The sequence below is a fragment of the Phodopus roborovskii genome, unplaced genomic scaffold (genome assembly GCF_943737965.1).
Source record: "Phodopus roborovskii unplaced genomic scaffold, PHOROB, whole genome shotgun sequence".
NCBI lineage: Eukaryota > Metazoa > Chordata > Mammalia > Rodentia > Cricetidae > Phodopus > Phodopus roborovskii.
In genome coordinates this window covers 36815435-36833910 of record NW_026126525.1, presented here as the reverse complement: position 1 = coordinate 36833910, position 18476 = coordinate 36815435, and the positions used below count along the sequence as shown (strand labels likewise).

At 37.8% G+C, this 18476-nt stretch overlaps 1 protein-coding gene and 1 pseudogene across 1 annotated transcript in view; both read right to left on the bottom strand.

The window, feature by feature from the left end:
* Positions 1-18476, bottom strand: part of Cnbd1 (cyclic nucleotide binding domain containing 1) — a 416492-nt gene that overhangs the window by 359090 nt on the left and 38926 nt on the right. The gene's annotated exons all lie outside the window — the stretch shown is intronic.
* LOC127232378 (40S ribosomal protein S8-like) lies at positions 2919-3566 on the bottom strand (annotated as a pseudogene).

Sequence of the window (18476 nt, the reverse complement as noted above, 5' to 3'; positions counted from 1 at the left end):
CCAGGCCTCCTAACTGAGACTCACTTTCAGGGGGTCTTGGTCGGTCCTATCAATCTGGGGTCCATGAGCTGCCACTTGTTTAGGTCAGCTATTTCTATGGGTTTTTACAGCCTTGTGTTGATCCCTAACATACCCAAAGGTATGAGATACAATGACAGTGATTCTAAAGACAACTTCATAGCCCTAAAGCATATAGAAAAAAAAAAAGAGTGATCTCATATAAGTACTTATTGGCATACCTGAAAACTGTAAAGAAAAATAATAATAAAGAAATAAAGCCTGAAAGTAGTAGATGGCAAGAAATAAACTCAGGACTGAAATCAATAAAATAGAAACAAACAAACAAAGTTACAAAGAACTAATGAAACAGAGAGTTCTTTGAGAAAAATCAATAAAAATTGGCAAAAGCTTGTCCAAATTAACTAAAAGGTTTAGAAAGATACAAATTAACAAAATTAGACACACAAAGAGGAACATAATAGACACCAAGGAAATCCAGAGAAACAGAACATACTTGAGAGGCGGGTACTCAACTGAAATGGAAATCTAAAGAAACGGATAGGTTTTTCTTTAGAAAAAAAAAAATTAAGATCAGCTAAGTAATTTAAGAATATCTATAACCCTAAAAAGAAATAGAAGCAGTAATTAAAATTCTTCCAACAGCAAATAAAAATGCCCAGGTCCAAATGGCTTTATCACTGAATTCTATAAGACTTTCAAAGAATCATTAATGCCAATACTCCCCAAAATTTTTCACAAAATAGAAACAGAAAAAAATCATTGGTGGCCCGTTAGCCCCTCCTTGTTCAGGTAAGCTGTCTCTATGGGATTGACTCAGGCCTCCCTGAATATGGGACTCAGCCAGAAGGACTGAGCAGTCTAAGGGACATCAGACAGTGGAGCCAAGATGTATCCCTGGTGCACAAAAGAACCTTGCGAACACGTCTCCCATGGAGGGATAACTGCCTTAACCTAGAGACAGGAGAGAAGCCCTAGTCCCTACTTCACATGACCTGTCAGAGCTACATGACCCCAACTGGATGGCATTCTGCTACATATGGAATTGGGGTGGGGGGATGGGAGGGGAGGGTAGCTAGGGTGCTTGTGAGAAGGCAGAGAGGGTAAAAGGGAGGGAGGGAGAGAGGGAGAGGGAACTGGTATCGACATGTAAAATAATAAATTAAATTAAAAAAAAATGCATTGACTCCAAAATTTAAGTTCAAGGACAAGTTACTGGGGAAAAGAATTTCTATTTTTGTTTCCATAGAAAATGAAAAGCTGTGGATTCCTTCCAGACTAATGTGGTTTGATCAAGCCAGACTGCCTGAAACAGAGTACCAGGTGATCCTACATTCAAAACAGCTGGACAAAGCAGCCTTACAGACTACAACCAGGATCTCTGAATCTTCTTCGAATCCCCCATGAAAGCGCCCCTTACCAGCAGGAAGTAGTTTGGAAAGAATGATGCCCAAATTCCCAAATATTGTCTATAAATGTTTGTTTTCAGTTAAATGGACTTGGTTACATAAAATAAATAAATAAATAAATCATTGTCTACTTCTTTTAATGAGTCCACAGTTATACTGATATCTAAACCACATAAAACCTAACAAAGTGTTACAAATCAAATTGCCATATGAAAAAAATATATAAATGTTTTCAGTAAAATACGCAAATAATGAACATTATAAAGATTATCCGCCATGATCAAGTAGACTTCAACCCAAAGATGTAAGAATAGTTCAACACATATAATTTGATAAATGTAACCCACCACACAAAGAAACTAAAAGAAAACAAATCAAAACAAAAACATGATAATCTCATTAGATCCAGAAAATACCTTTGACAAAATCTAATACCCCTGTATGATCAAAGTCTTGAAGAGACTAGGGATACAACAGACATACCTCAAATAATAGAGGCAATTTAAACAAAGCCATATCCAAGCAATTCCCCTAAAATCAGGAGTAGGACAAGGATGTACACTTTCTCCATACCTATTCAATATAGTACTTGAAGTTTTAGCTAGAGCAATATGACAACTGAAGATCAAGTGATAAAATTGGGAAGGGAAGAAATCAAAGTATCTATCTTCAGATATGTTTGTATACATAACTGACCCTGAAAATTCCACCAGGAAATTCCTATAGCTCTCTTTTAGAAAAGTAGCAGAATACAAAATTAATACACAAAACACAACAACCTTACACAAATAATAAACAGATTGAGATAAATTCAGGGGAAAATACATTTTCCTTTAATAGCTAAAAATGAAAGGAAGATAAGAAGGAAGGGTAGAAACAGACAGACAGACAGACAGAGACAGGGAGAGAGACAGAGAAAAAGATCTTGGATAACTCTGACAAAGCAGTAAAAAAGCTTGCATAGAAAAGCTTTAAAATAATGAAAACAGAAACTGAAAAGACATTAAAAAATCAATAAGATCTGGCTTGTAATCTACAAGTTTATTGCAATAACCATTGAAATCCCAGCATAATTCTCCACAGAACTTGAAAGAATTTTTCACCTTCATATAAACACACACACACACACACACACACACAGAGAGAGAGAGAGAGAGAGAGAGAGAGAGAGAGAGAGAGAGAGAGAGAGAGAGAGGGCTCTTCAACAAATAGTGCTGAACACCCTACCAAAAAATCAGTTCCAAGTTCATCACAGACTTCAACGTAAGGCCAGATACAGTGAATCTGGTAGAAGAGAAAATGGGGCATAGCCTTGAACTTGTTGGCACAGAAAAAGACTTTCTGATAGCACAGACATTAAGAACCTTATGAAACTCTAAAGCTTCTGTAAAGCAAAGAACACCAACCATCATTTGAACAAAGCAGCAAGCTATGGAATGGGAAAAGATTTTGTTTTGTTTTGTTTATACAACAATAAACACCTTTATTACATGAGCTATGAATGATGGTTTATTTGCCTTTCCGGGCTTTGATCTTCCTCAGATAGAACTCCAGCTCCTTGCCTTCTAGCACATAGCCACCTGCTCTGCCACACTGGCCTGGTCTTGAGGCAATACAGGCAAGAAGCTTGCCCTGATGGAACTGCTCCTCCAGAAGACTGCTGACTTTAGCCTTCTTTTTCCTTTCATCGTATTTTTTTTTTAATTTTCTTGGATCGTTTTTTGTTTAGTATTTCTTCTTCTTCAGGAGTCAGCTTGGCCCCATTCTTCTAGCCCAGGGGCAGTGCATAGTGGAACTCGTACCACTGAGGATACGGTGTGCTGTCGATGAGCACAATGCAGTTCTTCACCAGGGTCTTGGTGCGGACCAGCTTGTTATTGGATGCATTGTAGACAACGTCAATGATCCTTGTTTTTCCGAGTACAGCACTCAGAGCCCCAGGAAAAGTTTCCCACATCCAATCTTAGGGCATGGTACTTCTTATTGCCTCCTCGAACTTGGACTGTGTGTATAAGACTAGGGCCAATTTTCGTGTTGGCAGTAGACTGTACCAGTTCATACTTCTGCTTCTTGTGGTAGGGCTTTCTCTTACTCCCCAGTCTTGCGACGCTTATGCCAGTTGTCCCGAGAGATGGCCATCGCTCGGTGCTATAACCAACTATACATGCAATATAAGACTCTCTTAGTTAGGGTTGCTACTTCTATGATTACATACCATAATCAAAGTAACGTGGGGAGAAAAGCATTCATTATCCTTATGCTTCATTCATTATCAAAAAAAAAAAAAAAAAAAAAAAAAAAAAAAAAAGTCAAGACAGGAACTCAAACAGGGCAGGAAACTGGAGGCAAGTGCTGATTGAGAGGCCATGGAGGAGTGCTGCTTAATGCCTTGCTCAACAAGGCTTGATCATCGTACTATTTTATAGAATCCAGGACTATCAACCAGTGATGGCACTGTGTACAATGAATGGGTTGGGCCTTCCCCATCAATCACTAAGAAGATGCCCTATAGGCTTGCGTATAGCCAGATATTATGGAGTCATTTTCCGACAACTTCAGATTGTGTCAAGGTGACATAACTATATAGCACAGGGATTAATATTAAAATGTATAGAGGACTCAAAAATATTGGCATCAAGAAAACAACCCAATTAAAAAGTGGAGTAAAGATCTAAAGAGAGCATTCCCATAAGAAAAAACACACATAGCCCAGAAGCACCAAAGACATATTCAGGCGAATAGAAAAAAAAACTCTGAGATTTCATCTTACACCAGTCAGAAAGGCCAAGATCAACAAAACAAATGACAGCTCATTCTGGCAAGGATGAGGGATAAGGGAAAATACTCATCCATTGTTTCTGGGAGTAAAAACTTGTGGAACTACAATGGAAATCAGCATGATGATTCCTCAGGAAGAAAAGAATCAATGTGCCTCAAATTCCAGCTATACCACTCCTGGACATATACCCAACAGAACCTACATCCTATAACAGAGGCACTTGCTCAGCCAAGTTCATTGCTGATTTATTTATAATAGTCAGAAATAGGAAACAAACTACATGTTCATCATCAGTGGATAAGTATATAAAGAGAATGAAAATGTTCACAATGGATTATTACTTAGCTATTAAAAAAATAAAATTATAAAATTCTTGGTTAAGTGGATGGACAATGAAAACAAAAAAATCATTCCCAGTGTTTCGGAACAGGTCTGTTGCCTGTGAGTTAAGATGTAAGAACCCCCAGCTCCTTCTCTAGCACCATGTCTGCATGCATGCTGCCTTGCTTTCCGCCAACTGTAAATGAACCACCACAATTAATTTTTTTCCTTTATAAGAGTTGCTGTGGTTATAGTGTCTCTTCACAGCATTAGCAGCTCTAAGACTATCACTTGGAATCCATCGCTAGCACTGCTTAGGTAACTGACATCCTGATATTCTATATCTCCCAATGCTTTGTCAAGAGTTCTTTCTCTTTTTTATTTAATTTTTATTTTTTTACTTTTTGGCTCCTTTGTGTACATATAATGCTTCTGGTTTTGTATTTTTATGGGATTTATGTATAAATTTCTATCTGAACATATGTGCCACTGCTTCTATGTGTTTCTTGAACATTTTCTTTGGCTGTTTTTCTTCTGTATGTTTGTTATGTCCTATTCTGGTTTTCTGAGTTTTCTCTTAAATTGTTTTATTATTTATAGATGTGCATATTTCAATGAGTGAGATAAAGAAAGCATTTGGATTTTGTTTGGTGGAGGAGAGGGGAGGACCTGGGAGGATTTGTAATCAGAATGTGTAGTATGAAAAAATATCTGTTTTTGATAAAACTTAATAGTGTTTGCACTGGGTGATGGTTCAGTGGGTAAGTGAACTTGATAAAGAAACAAGAGGACCTATGCTCATATATCCAAGACCAGTGTAAAAGGCCAGACAGGGTTGCTGATAACTGTAATCACAGCATTAGAAGGCTAAAGCAGAAAGATCCAGGGAGCTCATCAGTCCATCAATCCAGCTGAAACAATGTTCTTTGAATTCAGTGAGAGACCCTGCATCAAAAACACAACGTGGAAAGTGATTGAGGAAGGCTCCGAAAGTCCTCCTCTGACGTCCACATATACACATGCACTGGTACACACACCTAGACATACCACACAGACCAGGCAAACAAGCAAACGAGAAAGGGGTGCTTTCCCAGCATACATAAGGACCTGAGTTCAATCCCCTCTACGAAATAAATAAAGAAGTAAGTAAATAAATAACAGTGGGTCTTTTGGATTAAAATACTAACACATTTATCAGAATGTATTATAAACTTTTAAAATGTAAACATGAAAGAAAGTCTAAATGAAACTTAGAGAATGTTATTATGTGTTTATCTGAGGATAAATTAGAGAAGCTCAAATCAAGAAATCAAAGGCTTCGCAAGAAAACTTTTAGGATAAATTTATAAAATAATAATCATGTTCTTCATCACTAATAGCCTAAATTTCTTCTATTCCTAATTCATTTCACAAAACATTTAACTCTGGTACAATCATGCTCATTTCTTCACTACCTCCATTCTCAGGCATGCTATGCTTTTCTTTCTCCACTTTGACCATTCTGCTCATCCGCCCCATTGCTGAATTGGTAGCACACCTAGCTCTCATATTTTCTCATTACTGGCTCAAATCTAGTTCCTTTTGTAGCCCCATTTCCACATTTATAGATAATGTCTTGGTACTAATGTTTTCTACATGAAATTATTATGAACTGCTGAGGAAAATAATGAGTATCTAACACCCTAGCCATTTAGCTGCTCTGTCATTCAAGGGGAGATTACATTTAATTTCTAAGAAAAAATACAGAAACCATGTGGTTTTCAAAATATCCCTGTTCTATTGTGTAAGTAACTTCCTCAAGCAGACTCAGGGCCAAATATCAGTAATGGGTGACTGAATAAGTATCTTTCTCAGGAATTGACTGGAAGAGCCTGTTTTGGGACACAGGGAGGCAAATTTCTAGCCTCCATTAGGACATAATCCTGCAGAAGTTCTAAAATTTCCAAATATCATTTTGAATCATAGGCCTTTCTTCCTTAATTCTGTTTGTTTAATCAAAAATATTTGCAAATTAATACACAACCATGTACATTACATTTACAGGTGTACTATGCATTAGTGAGTGGTGCTACACTGGTCTATTGCTGGGATATTGGTTGGTCAACAATTCCATACAACAACAAATAATGTTATCATAACTGGCTACTTAAATTCTAAAAAAAAAAAAGGCCCCATCTGTTCTATCTGTTCTATGAAGGAGGAAATCTACGATTTCAGGATTTCAACATTGCCCAAGAAACTCTTATTCTGATATCCTCTGCTTTGCTTTTCCTTTCAGTATTTAGGGTGGTCCTTTTGATTTTAATTTGGAAGTTTTATTTTTTTAATTAAATGTACCCATGGGTGTTTTTAGAAATGTATATAATGCATTCTGATTATTCTGACTACCGCTGTCTCTTATCGCCCCATATCCCATATCATCTGACCAACCTGAAACCTAAAAATTCCCTTTTCACATTAATGTCTTGGTTTGCTTTGGCTTTATGATGTCAGCCAGAGAAATCCATTAGAATATTTAGAGCTATCCATTAGAGTATGATCAGCTCATCAGTAGCTACTTTAAGACAGCAAAGAAAGCATTTGAAGTAGAACTCAGAAGTTAGGAAGATCTCCCATGCTCCTTCCTGGAAGATATTATTAAAATGGCCATCTCACAGACAGCATTGTATAGATTCAATGCAATTCTAACCAAAACTTCAGGACCACTATTTACATGCAGAGAAAAAGTGGACTTAAGATTAATATGGAATCATAAAAGGCTAAATATATTTAAATAATCCTGAACCAAAAGAACACTGCTAAATGTATCATCACACCTGATTTCAAGTTATTATAATATAAAATAAAATTATATTAGTAAAACTAGCATGATATTGGCAGAAAAACAGATAAATTGAAGAGAATAAAGGACTGATATTTGCACCATATATCTAATAAATAAGTCATATGTATCATATATAACAATATTCAGCCACCTGACTTTGGTCAAAGACATACAAAGAAAAAATATACATTGGGGCAAAAAGACAGTATCTTACAACAAACAGTGTTGTGGAAACTAAATGTCTATAGTAGAAGAATGAAAGTATATCTTTGCACCTCATTCTGTACAAAAAAAATCATGGACTTCAACCTGAGACCTGGATTTGAAAACTACCTGAGAACAAATTAAGAGTTTACTTCAACATGTATGTGTTGCCAAGGACTCTCTGAATAGGCCTCTGGTCACTCTGGAAATATGGACGATAATCAACACAGGTCACCTCATGAAACCAAAAGTTTCTGTAGTGCAAAATAATAAGTCAGGAAAGCATCGGGGTTCAGACTGCTGTTGAGGGCCATGTCTGGGTCCATGGCCCTATAGCAGCCAGGGTAAGGATTGATATTTTTGGCTCCGGTTGCCATGGAGAAGCCAAGGATCAAACCCATTATCTGAGTTCAGGTTACTATCAGAGACCAGGATGCATCCACATCTGAGTGGCCTGCACTGCTACACAATGACATGGTGACATCTGGGCTGGAGCTATAGTCGAAGGCCTTGTCAGAGCCCATGGCCCTACTGCACCCAGGGTCTGTGCTGGTGTCTAATGCTCCTGTTACAGTTGAAGGACATTCAGACATCCAAGATCAAGGGCAAAGTTAGTGTCTCAGGGCCATCCTGCCGCTGGAGGCAGTGGTGACATCCAGACCCAGGTGCTGCCAAGTACCACGCTGGGGTCCTACTGAGACTGGGGTCTGAGCTGAAGTTCAGGTTCTGCATTGCCACCAATGGCCACATAGCAGCTCAAGGTTAGAGCTGAAACCTGAGGCCTTGGTGGTGTCTGATGGCTACATGGCTGCTAGAACCATTCCCATCTGAGTGGCCATTCCTTCCACCCAGAGCCAGGATGTCATCCGGATCAAGTTGCCGGATCAAAGCCATGTCAAGGTCCATAGTCCAGCCACAGCTGGGGTCTATATTGATGTCTGTGGCCAGTGTCACCTCAGAAGGCCTTAGAAATCACATGAGATGAAATCAAATGGCTATATTGAGCCAGCCCTGCCCTTCACTCACCTGGGAAAGCTGGCCTTGCCTCTAGCTGTCCATTACAGGAAGCTGGCCCCTGCCTTCAGGAGAGAGGACTGCTCCCTTCACCACAGGCTAGGATGAACCTGCACTGAGGACTTGAATGTAGGGGAGCTGACTCTGCAGAGTGTACTTGTGGCTCCATCTCATCTGCCTGGCTAACACAAAATCTCACAACTGAGCTTTAGGTTGAACCACCCTAGCATCTACCCAATCTAGGTACTGCTGGAGCTGGTGAAAGGCCTGGTCCTAAAGAACAATAGCCTCAAGCTCTCTAAAACTGGGTGGCCAGAAGATACCCCAGAGGAGCTCTGATGAGGATCCAGTGAGGATGTTGTATCAAAAACCAGAGATCTTGAACCAGAGAAGAGATTCATTGCAATGAACATTTTCCACTCAAGCTGATGTAGTATATAATGTGGTATATTATATGAAGCACCAAAGCCTCCAGTATCACCAAGATGGATGAAGAGGTGATAGCGAGGCAGGAAAGAAGAAAAAACAGAGATTTTTCTGTTCCTGGTGTGGTTTTGTTTTGTTTTAGTTTAATGGGTTTGTTGTTGTTGTTCCTTTTGCTTGCTTGCTTAGTTTTGTTTTCTTTCATGGAGGGGATACATCAGGAATGAGGGGGAATATTGGAGGATTTGGAGTTGAACAGAATTGGGGTACATGATGGGACACACCCAAAGACTCAATAAAAAATTCACATCTTCTGCCTCCCCAAAAATAAGTCAGACAATTGAAGGCCCCATCCATGGAATGGAAGAAAATCTTTGCTAGCTATAAATACAAAGGATCTGTGTCCAGAGTATAGAAAGTTTCAAAGAAAAAGCAAAAACAAAAAAAAAAAAAAACAAAGTTCAAATAAAAAATGGTTTTTGAAACCAAACAGAATTCTCAAGAGAAAAAATACAAGGGGAACAGTATAAAAAGACATCCTCAGCCATCACGAGAATTCCGTGATTTTTGTTTTTCGTTGTTTTGTTTTTTTTTTTAAGTTTTTTGTTTTGTTTTTTTCTGATTAAAAAAAAAACCATCATTGTGAAATTAGAATAGTTCGAAACTCACACTATTCCTATAGCAGCCTCTCAAGTTACCAGATTTTTACATACCTAGCTCTTAAATGCAATCTGTGTTTGACTTGTTTCTCCAGTGATTTTTTAAAAATATTTCCTCAACAACAAAACTAAACAAAGCACCCCACTTAGTATTTTCACTGCAATCGAGTTTATAAATAGCTGTCAAAATATTTGTGACACAGAGTATGCAAAATTTATCAACATAATTTTTTCTTTCTAAATGTTCTCAAGCTCCATGACCAGTAGTCATAGTTTTTAACAGTGTGTCAATTCTTCAATGACTTCATAGATCTTATTTCTTGTCTTTTTCTCTGTATAACTTCATTTCTAAAATTTTCTGCAACTCAAAGATAGAATGCCTGTATCATGCAAAATAACTCCGAACTGGTACCAGCCCCTACACCTACATGTTTCACACCAAAACCATCATAACAGAGGCAATAGTAAACATACTTTTTGGCATAATCCACCTTTCTCATTTGGAGTTACCATTCAAATGGCAAACATGAATCATGTTTTTAAAGAATCAGATATAAACTTAATTGTGACTTCTATGGGAAATCCTACCCATATCTGAAATTTCTAAAATTGTCATCTCTTTGTCATAATGTGCTACTACATCACAAGTTTTATTTTTGTACACTAATGTATTTGATTTTGAACACTGTTATAGTTTGAATGCATTGGTCCCCATAAGCTCATAAAGAGTGACATTAGGAAGTGTGGCTTTGTAGGAGTAGGTGTGGCCTTGTTGGAGGAAGGGGTGGGATTTGAGGTTTCTCTTGCACAAGCTTTGCTTGGGTAACACTCAGACTACTTCCTATTGCTTAATTATATGTTTTTCCTTTATAAGAGTTGCCATGATCATTGTGTCTCTTCATAGCAATGAAATAGAAGTGCATCACTAAGGCAATTTGTGATATTTCTATATACTTCTATGAACCAATGTTCTTAGAAAAAAAGATTCTAGAAAGTTGTAGATGGGTAGATGGCTCAGGAGTTAAGAGCACTGTCTGTGCTTGCAGAGGACACAGATTCAATTCCCAGAACCCACAAGGTGGTTCATAGCTATCTATAATTAAATAGCAGGGGATCAGACTCTAAGGGCATTGTATGTATGTGGTGAACAGACATATGTTCAGGTTCAGGCTAACCTCTCTCTCAGTACCTCTGAGATGAGAGGTGTGTTGTATAGCACTTCTTTCTTCTGTTTTTAAAGAAAACATCCAAATATTTCTTTTTCTCCTATTTCCAGTCACCATATCCATCTCAGAACTCAGGGGACAGAATATCTATAAATTTTTATTTTTAAAAATGAATAAAATTTCCTAATAACAAGTACTAAATCAAACAATTCTAATATCAACTAAAATTGCCTTGCTGATATTTGGATAATCAACAATGTGAGCGGTATCATCACCTGTGATTTTCTTTGTTCTTTTCCCCATCTCTTGGCCAACTGTTAGTTTTTCTGAAACTGGAATGTTACTTATTGAGGTAAGTCTTACTTGAGGCCCCTGGACATTCTCTGATCTAATGCAATGCCACCCTTCTGTCAGATCCTTTGACAAGCAATCCCTACAATTATCACTGTTTTCTCAGAGCCTGTCAACACTGCCAAGCTCTGATGTAGAGACCAAGGCTGAGTTGTATTTAGCACACAGTTACTGCTCAGTATGCATTGTTCAAATTAATAGATAAATGATAAGATCATGTGATCTCATTTCAGTGTGATAATTATTTATTGTTAGAACATGATAACATTACTATGGCTATAGCTTTTTAAATATAAAATGGAATTTCATTTAATAAACCTGAGAACTTCAGAGAAAATATGGATTCTGTGATCATAAACAGGAAATACCAATTATGCTAATTTAAAATATATATGTAACTTTCAGCTATCTCATGGCGTAAACATGTTAATGATCCTGAGGAGAGATGCAAGGTAGCATGAAATAAACAGTCCTTTGAAGTAACTCTATTGCATAGGTAAATTATACAAGACAGAGGTGGTGGGGATACACTAAAAAATGAAAGTTTGAAAAGCAATTTTACAGACATTCAAATCTTCCAGTCCATCAAAAGCTATGTTACAATTTAAGAAAAAAATAGGTTCACTAAGTAAAATGAATGTTTTCAAATGTTTTTTAGGAAAATAAAGAGTATATATTAACATATTGTGCCCCAAACATTAATATAATATAGAAGTACAAGTAATGTATTTCAGATAAGTAATTTGTCATTTTAATTCACATGAAAGTCACATGTTTACTGATATTACATCAAGTAGAATTCTGAATTCCAATTCAAATAGCTTATTTTAACCATTTAGTGCCTTTAATCCAAGTTTAAGTGACTATTCTTTGCTTTGGCATAGTTGGACAGCTTGGAAGTGATTGGTAACATGTCTGACAGAGCATTCAGAATTATAGAATCATGAGACATAAAGCCAAATAAACCTCTCTGTAGGCTGCATTTGTCATTTGAGGATACTGTAGAATTGATGTGGGCTGCTAAGAGCAAAGCAAATTACCAAAATGCTTTTTTTCTTTCCAAAAATTATGAAATTTAAAGGCATACAACACAGAATAAGAAAAATTTCACAAACTAGTCCAACTACATGGGTAAGTTATAAACCTCAAAATTGTTATGGAATATTACTTTAACAATGAAAAGATGTGTTACATTTGTTTATACTGCATTTGTTTAGTGATATAAAGATCTGTTACCTAAGATAACTGATTGGTCTAATAAAAGCTCAATGGGGGACAGTAGAAAATAGGGTGGGCTGGTGGGCAGAGAGAATAAGTAGGAGGAGGAATCTAGGCTAGAGAGGAGATAATGGAGAGTAAACAAGGGAGACACCAGGGACCAGACATACAGACAGAGAGACATGAAGTAGGGAATACGGAATGCAAGAAAGGGAAAAATCCTTGAGGCAAAATGTAGCTGAAAAAATACAGGTTAATTTAACTTATAAGAGCTAGTGGGACAAGCTTATAAGATAAGGTTGAACACTCATAACTAATAGTAAGTTTCTGTGTCATTATTTGGGAGTTGGTTGGTAGCCCCAAAGAAAATGCCTGCTACAGGAAACTTGGATTCCAAAGGCTGCCTCTGTTTTCTTTAAACAATATATGTTTAGTTAATGTGAGATAACAGAGTCTAGTTGCACTTTATTTAAACATTATGAGAAAGAAACTTCCAAATTTTCTTATTGCACATATTGTCATCTGATACAAAATTTAACAAAAGTACAGTTTTCTTTCAGAATCCATGGGGACATTCTTCAACAACTCCTGGAAAACAGCAACAAACCACCTCCAACTTCTCTACCTAGCCAGGTACTATATATCTTGCAGCAAGGTATATCAGTTCCTTCTCTCCATACTCCCTCTCAAAAGTTTCATATATAAGCCTGGATCCAGCTTAATATGGACAGCCTATTTACAATACTGCCACAGCCTCTAGTTTCTGGCCAGGTACCTTGGAACCTATCCAGAAGAAACAGGCTCCTTTCACAAAATACCTAACCTCTCCATTGAGCCATGCTCTCTATACATCTTGCTCCAGAGTATAACTGAGTACATCTACCTGATTCTGGTCTCCTTGTAATATCTCCAATCTCTATATGTATTTTCACTCTCCAGGCTGAGACCAATATGCATCTCTTTCATGTCAATCCTGCCCACCGTGTCCCCCTAATTTTATTTCACCTAAGCTATCTTGAACTTTTGGGTCTTACCTCGCTTGCATATTCTGTGCTCTGTTTCAGGCTGATATGGCAGTATCAGACACTAACTACAAAAGAAGTTCTCAGTCTCATCACAAAAACACAAATAAAATGAAAAAATCAAGGCAATATTTACCACACACCACAAAATATCCAGCAGTCCTATAGCAATATTCATAAAGATAATTGGACACCAGATCACAAAATCTAAAAGAAAAATTAAAATTTTCATCAAAAAAATTCATGAGGTTTGAGAGAGAAACAATAATAAAAAACAGACCAAGGAATGCAGAGAAAATAAACACTTTAATAATAATGATGGATGCCTGAGAAACATAAATATAAGGTGGATAGAAATGATGAAGGCAGTCCGGAATTAAAGAACAAAATTCAATAAACATACAGAAATAGTGAAGAGAATTCAAGCTGAAATGATGATGGAATTGAAAAGTTCAACAACACAATTATAAAACTTATGGAAAAGATTTATAAGTAGGATGAATCAAGCAGAAGATAGAATATCAATACTTGAAGATAAAGTAGAACAACAAGCAAGGAATATGAAAAGTTAAAACAAAAGAATGAATAAAACACAGCAGAAGAGTGTGTAGGAAATGAGAGGTGTCATAAAAAGACCAAAAGAGGGAGAAGAATCCCAGGGCCATGGCATAAAGAAGGTCTTCAACAAGATCATAGGAGACAACTTACCCAAACTAAGGAAAGACACACAATATAGATGCAAGAAACACATAGAATACCAATAGACAAGACCAGAAAAATAATACTGATGATGAATCACAGATTAAGTATTAAGTATACACAACAAAGAAAGAGCATTGAAAAGAACGGAGGTGTACAAGATGGGATAAGTGACAGAGATAGGGAATAAAACATCCAAAACAAAGAATTTATTGGCATATGTAAACCTATTACTTTGTACATCAATTGTAAACAAATAAATAAATATGTAAATAAAGGGCAGAGTATATTGGCTTGTAGCTCAATGGCAGTATTTATTTAGCATGTCAAGTATCTGGTTTTATAGTTTTAAATGCATATACTATATGATCCATGAACAAGCAGCATAGTGCCATGTCCCCAAGATGCATCTGAAGTAGAGACTCCATATGTTTATTTGAAATAGTCTTGCTATATATCCCTGCTCAAGTAGTGTCTCCAACTGTGATGATCCTCTTGCCTTTGGATAGCCTCTTGATAATTGGGATTACAGGCATGGGTCACCAGGCCCATCTCAGAATCTCCCTTTGGTTTGCCCAGGAATTTTGTGCAGGCATGAAACACTGGAAGCCATCAGTGTTTTTGGAGTTTATGAAAATTTGTTTGAGAGTAAAACCAACATTATGTCATTGACGGCAAGGAGTAATACCTCTGTTGGGAAGTGAGGCAGGAAATGTAGGCAGAAAATACATTAGGATGCATGCTTGACCCTGACTTGACATGATGGGAAATGGGGGGGGGGATGTAGATTTGCCTCTTTAAACCCCTGAAAAAGTGAATCGAGGCCACTCCCTGGAATCCCAGGTGGCCCTGACCAGAGTTCATTCTGATCAGTGTTTAAAGCTTCCTTCAAATTTGACTCAAAACTGTGGAACTGATTTTTCTTTTGCAAATGTCAGGATTAACAGACACCTGCCTAGGGAGTGGTCCAGGGAACAACTACAATGGATCTTCCCAATCAATTAATGTGAGAATGATAACCCTCCAGAGATATACCCAGAGGCCTATTAGCCATGTGATTCATGACTCTGTCAAGTTGATAATTAACACTATCATAACTATTGAACATGAGCTCCTGCTTGTTCAGGTAAGGTGATTCTGTGGGGTTCTCCATCCTGGTGTTTACCCCTTTGCTCATCATTCCTCTCTCTCTGTAACTGGATTCCAGGAGTTCAGCTCAGTGTTTAGCTGTGGGTGTCTACTTCTGCTTCCATCAACTACTAGATGAAGGCTCTAAGATGGTATATAAGGTAGTCTTCAATCTCATTATCATAGAAGGGCAATAAAGATAGCCTTTCCACTATTGCTTAGATTGTAAGTCGGGTTCATTCTTGTATATCTCTGGGGATTTTCCTGGTGCCAGATTTCTCATTAAATCTACAATGGCTCCCCCTATTATTGTATCTCTTTTCTTGTTCTCCTCCATTTTTCCCTTGTCTCAATCTTCCTGTTCCTTCATGCCCACCTCTCCCCTCCTCTTCTCCCCTTCTCTTTCTCCTAACTCCCTCTTCCTTCCCTCCATTCACCCAATTTGCTTGGGAGATCTTGTACCTTCTCCCCCGCCCCCTGCCTAATAGCTGGGAAACCAGCATAGGACTGGCCTCTGAATGTGGGTGTTAATTAGGAGGACTGGGCAGTCTATGGGGCCTCTGGTAATGTATCAGTATTTATCCCTAGTATATTAATGAACTTTTGGAGCCAATCCCACATAGAGGGACACTTTCTCAGCCTAGACACATAAAGGAGGGCCTAGGCCCTGCCTCAAATGATAGACTCCCCATGGAAGACCTCACCCTCCCTGGGGAGAAGAAAGGGGATGCATTGGAGTTTGAAGGGGGTGATAGGGAAGTATGGGAGGGCAGGGGAACTGGGATTGACATGTAAAACAAACTTGTTTAAAATTTAAATTAAAAAAAAAATAAATATTGAACATGATTTGCACAGTTTTTCTTTGTTTTAACATTTATTTATCATTATGTGTGTATGTTTATATATGTGAATGTTTGTCTGTGCAGACATCTCACAGTGCTGGTACCCACAGAGGACAGAAGAGAGTGTCATTCTCTGGAACTGGAGTTATTATAGGCAATTGAGAATTGCCTAGTGTGGGTGCTAGGACTTGAACCCAGGTCCTCTGAAAGAGTAGCAACTGAACTTAACTACTGAGCCATCTCTCTAGTTAATATTTTTCTGACATATAAAAAATTTAAACTCCTATTTTCCTCAGTGTGTCTTGTCTGATCACAGGACACATAAATCATATCTGTGTGTTTTTGTTTGTATTGATTTGTTTTGTAATATAATAAGGATCAATTCTGCTGAGGCTTGAAGATTATTTTTCACTCTCAGTGATCTATGAAATTTCCTTTTTCAGACTCCTAATTAAATTTTCAATTGTTAAAATGCAGCAACAGAGCAAGCTGTGCCCAATGAATTTGTCATATGACAAACATCTGAGTCATGTTTTGTAGAGGTTAAATAGAGGAGAACCCCTCTCCTCTAAGCTTTAACTCTTTAGGTGATTCTACTGTTTCCACCATGTCCTCTAAGGTAATTTTTATCATCCTAGAAAATGTGACTTCCTCAGTAGCCATATAAATATTTCTATATCCCAATGCCTTTTTCTTTGAAATTACCACTACTGAACCTGAATCACCCCCTTGCCTATGAGAACCCATTTGCACTATATTCTTCCTTCTCAATGTTTCCTGTGTTTGTTTGTTTGTTTTGTTTTTTTGGTAAGGCAGTGTATATTTTTCTTTTGCTTTCTCTGCTTTTTGATATGTATCTAAAACACATAAAATAGTTTTGACTTCTCTTGCCAAAAATTTTAAAGAGATATTTTCAAGTTTGTGTCTAGCATATAGCTCCGCATTCAAATAATTGGCTATCTTCTTTCCAATACTGATATTGATTTATTTTAAAGCACTATGCAAGATAAGGATTGTATAGTCTCCCTCACTGTACATAGAGTTTCAGAGTTCATTAATTTCTGTGCTGATTGGGTTTTGTCAATTTGACACAAACCTGGGCATAGTTTAGAAGAAGGAATTTCAATTTAGAAATTCCCTCCATCTTGTTGACCTAAAAGCAAGTCTGTGTCTTAAGATTATTTTGCCTGGTCTCAGAGCTGCACAAGCCCCAAATAACACACAGAGAACCTGTATTAGATATAAAGCTGTTGGCCAGTTGCTAGTGTTTCTTATTGGCTAATTCTGTCTTAAATATTAAGCCATTTCTATTAATCTAAGTATTTCCACATGGTCCTACCTTACCAGAGAGAGGACTGGGACTTCTGTTCTCTTGGTCCTACATATTTAATCTCCTCCTTCCTTCCCTCCTCCAGAATTCTCCTTTTCTCCTAGTTCTGCCTATCTTGTTTTCCTATTGGCCAACAGGGCTTTATTCATTAACCAATAAGAGAAACATATTTACAGAATGACATCTCCCATCATCTCTTCTTTTCTGTCTAAATAAAAATTGCTGTGAAGGATCAGCCTGTTGTAGATATTGCCACCCCCTGGGGAAGCAGTCCGGGGTTGAATGAGAAGGCAGGCTGAGCAAGCCATTGGAAGCAATTCAAAAAACAATGTTGCTCTATGGTATTTGCTTTATTTCCTGCCTTAAGTTTCTGCCCTGCTTTCCCTCCTGATAAAGAACTTTAGCCTGCAAACCAAATGAACCATTTCCTCCCCAAGTTGCTTTTTTTTTCTTATTTTATCTTTTTTTTTGTAGTTAAATTAGAGATGATCTTATTTTATATATCAATCCCAGTTCCCTCTCCCTCCCATTCTCCCATGCCCTCCACTGACCCCCATCCCATATCACTTCTGCTCCATAGGAAGGGTTAGGCCTTCACCACCGGAGATCATCAAAGTCTATCACATCATTTGTGGCTGTGTCTAGGCTGAGAGAATATCCCTCTATGGGGAGTGAGCTCCCAATGTCCATTCATATACTAGGTGTAAATGTTATTCACTGCCCAGGCCTCCTAACTGTCACCCACATGCATGGCCTAGTTCTGTCCTGTGCTTGTTTCCAAGCTATCAGTCTGGGGTCCATGAGCTCCCTCTTGTTCAAGTCAGCTGTTTCATAACCCCTTTGCTCATCACTCCTCCTTCTCTACAACTGGGTTCCAGGAATTTGGCTTTGTGCTTAGCTGTGGGTCTCTTCTTCTGTTTCCATCAGCCACTAGATGCAGGCTCTATGATGGCATATAAGCTAGCCATCAATCCCATTATATGGAAAGGACATTTAAGAAAGTCTCTCCCCTATTGCTTAAATTCTTAGTTGGGATCATTCTTGTGGATCTCTGAACATTTCCCTGGTT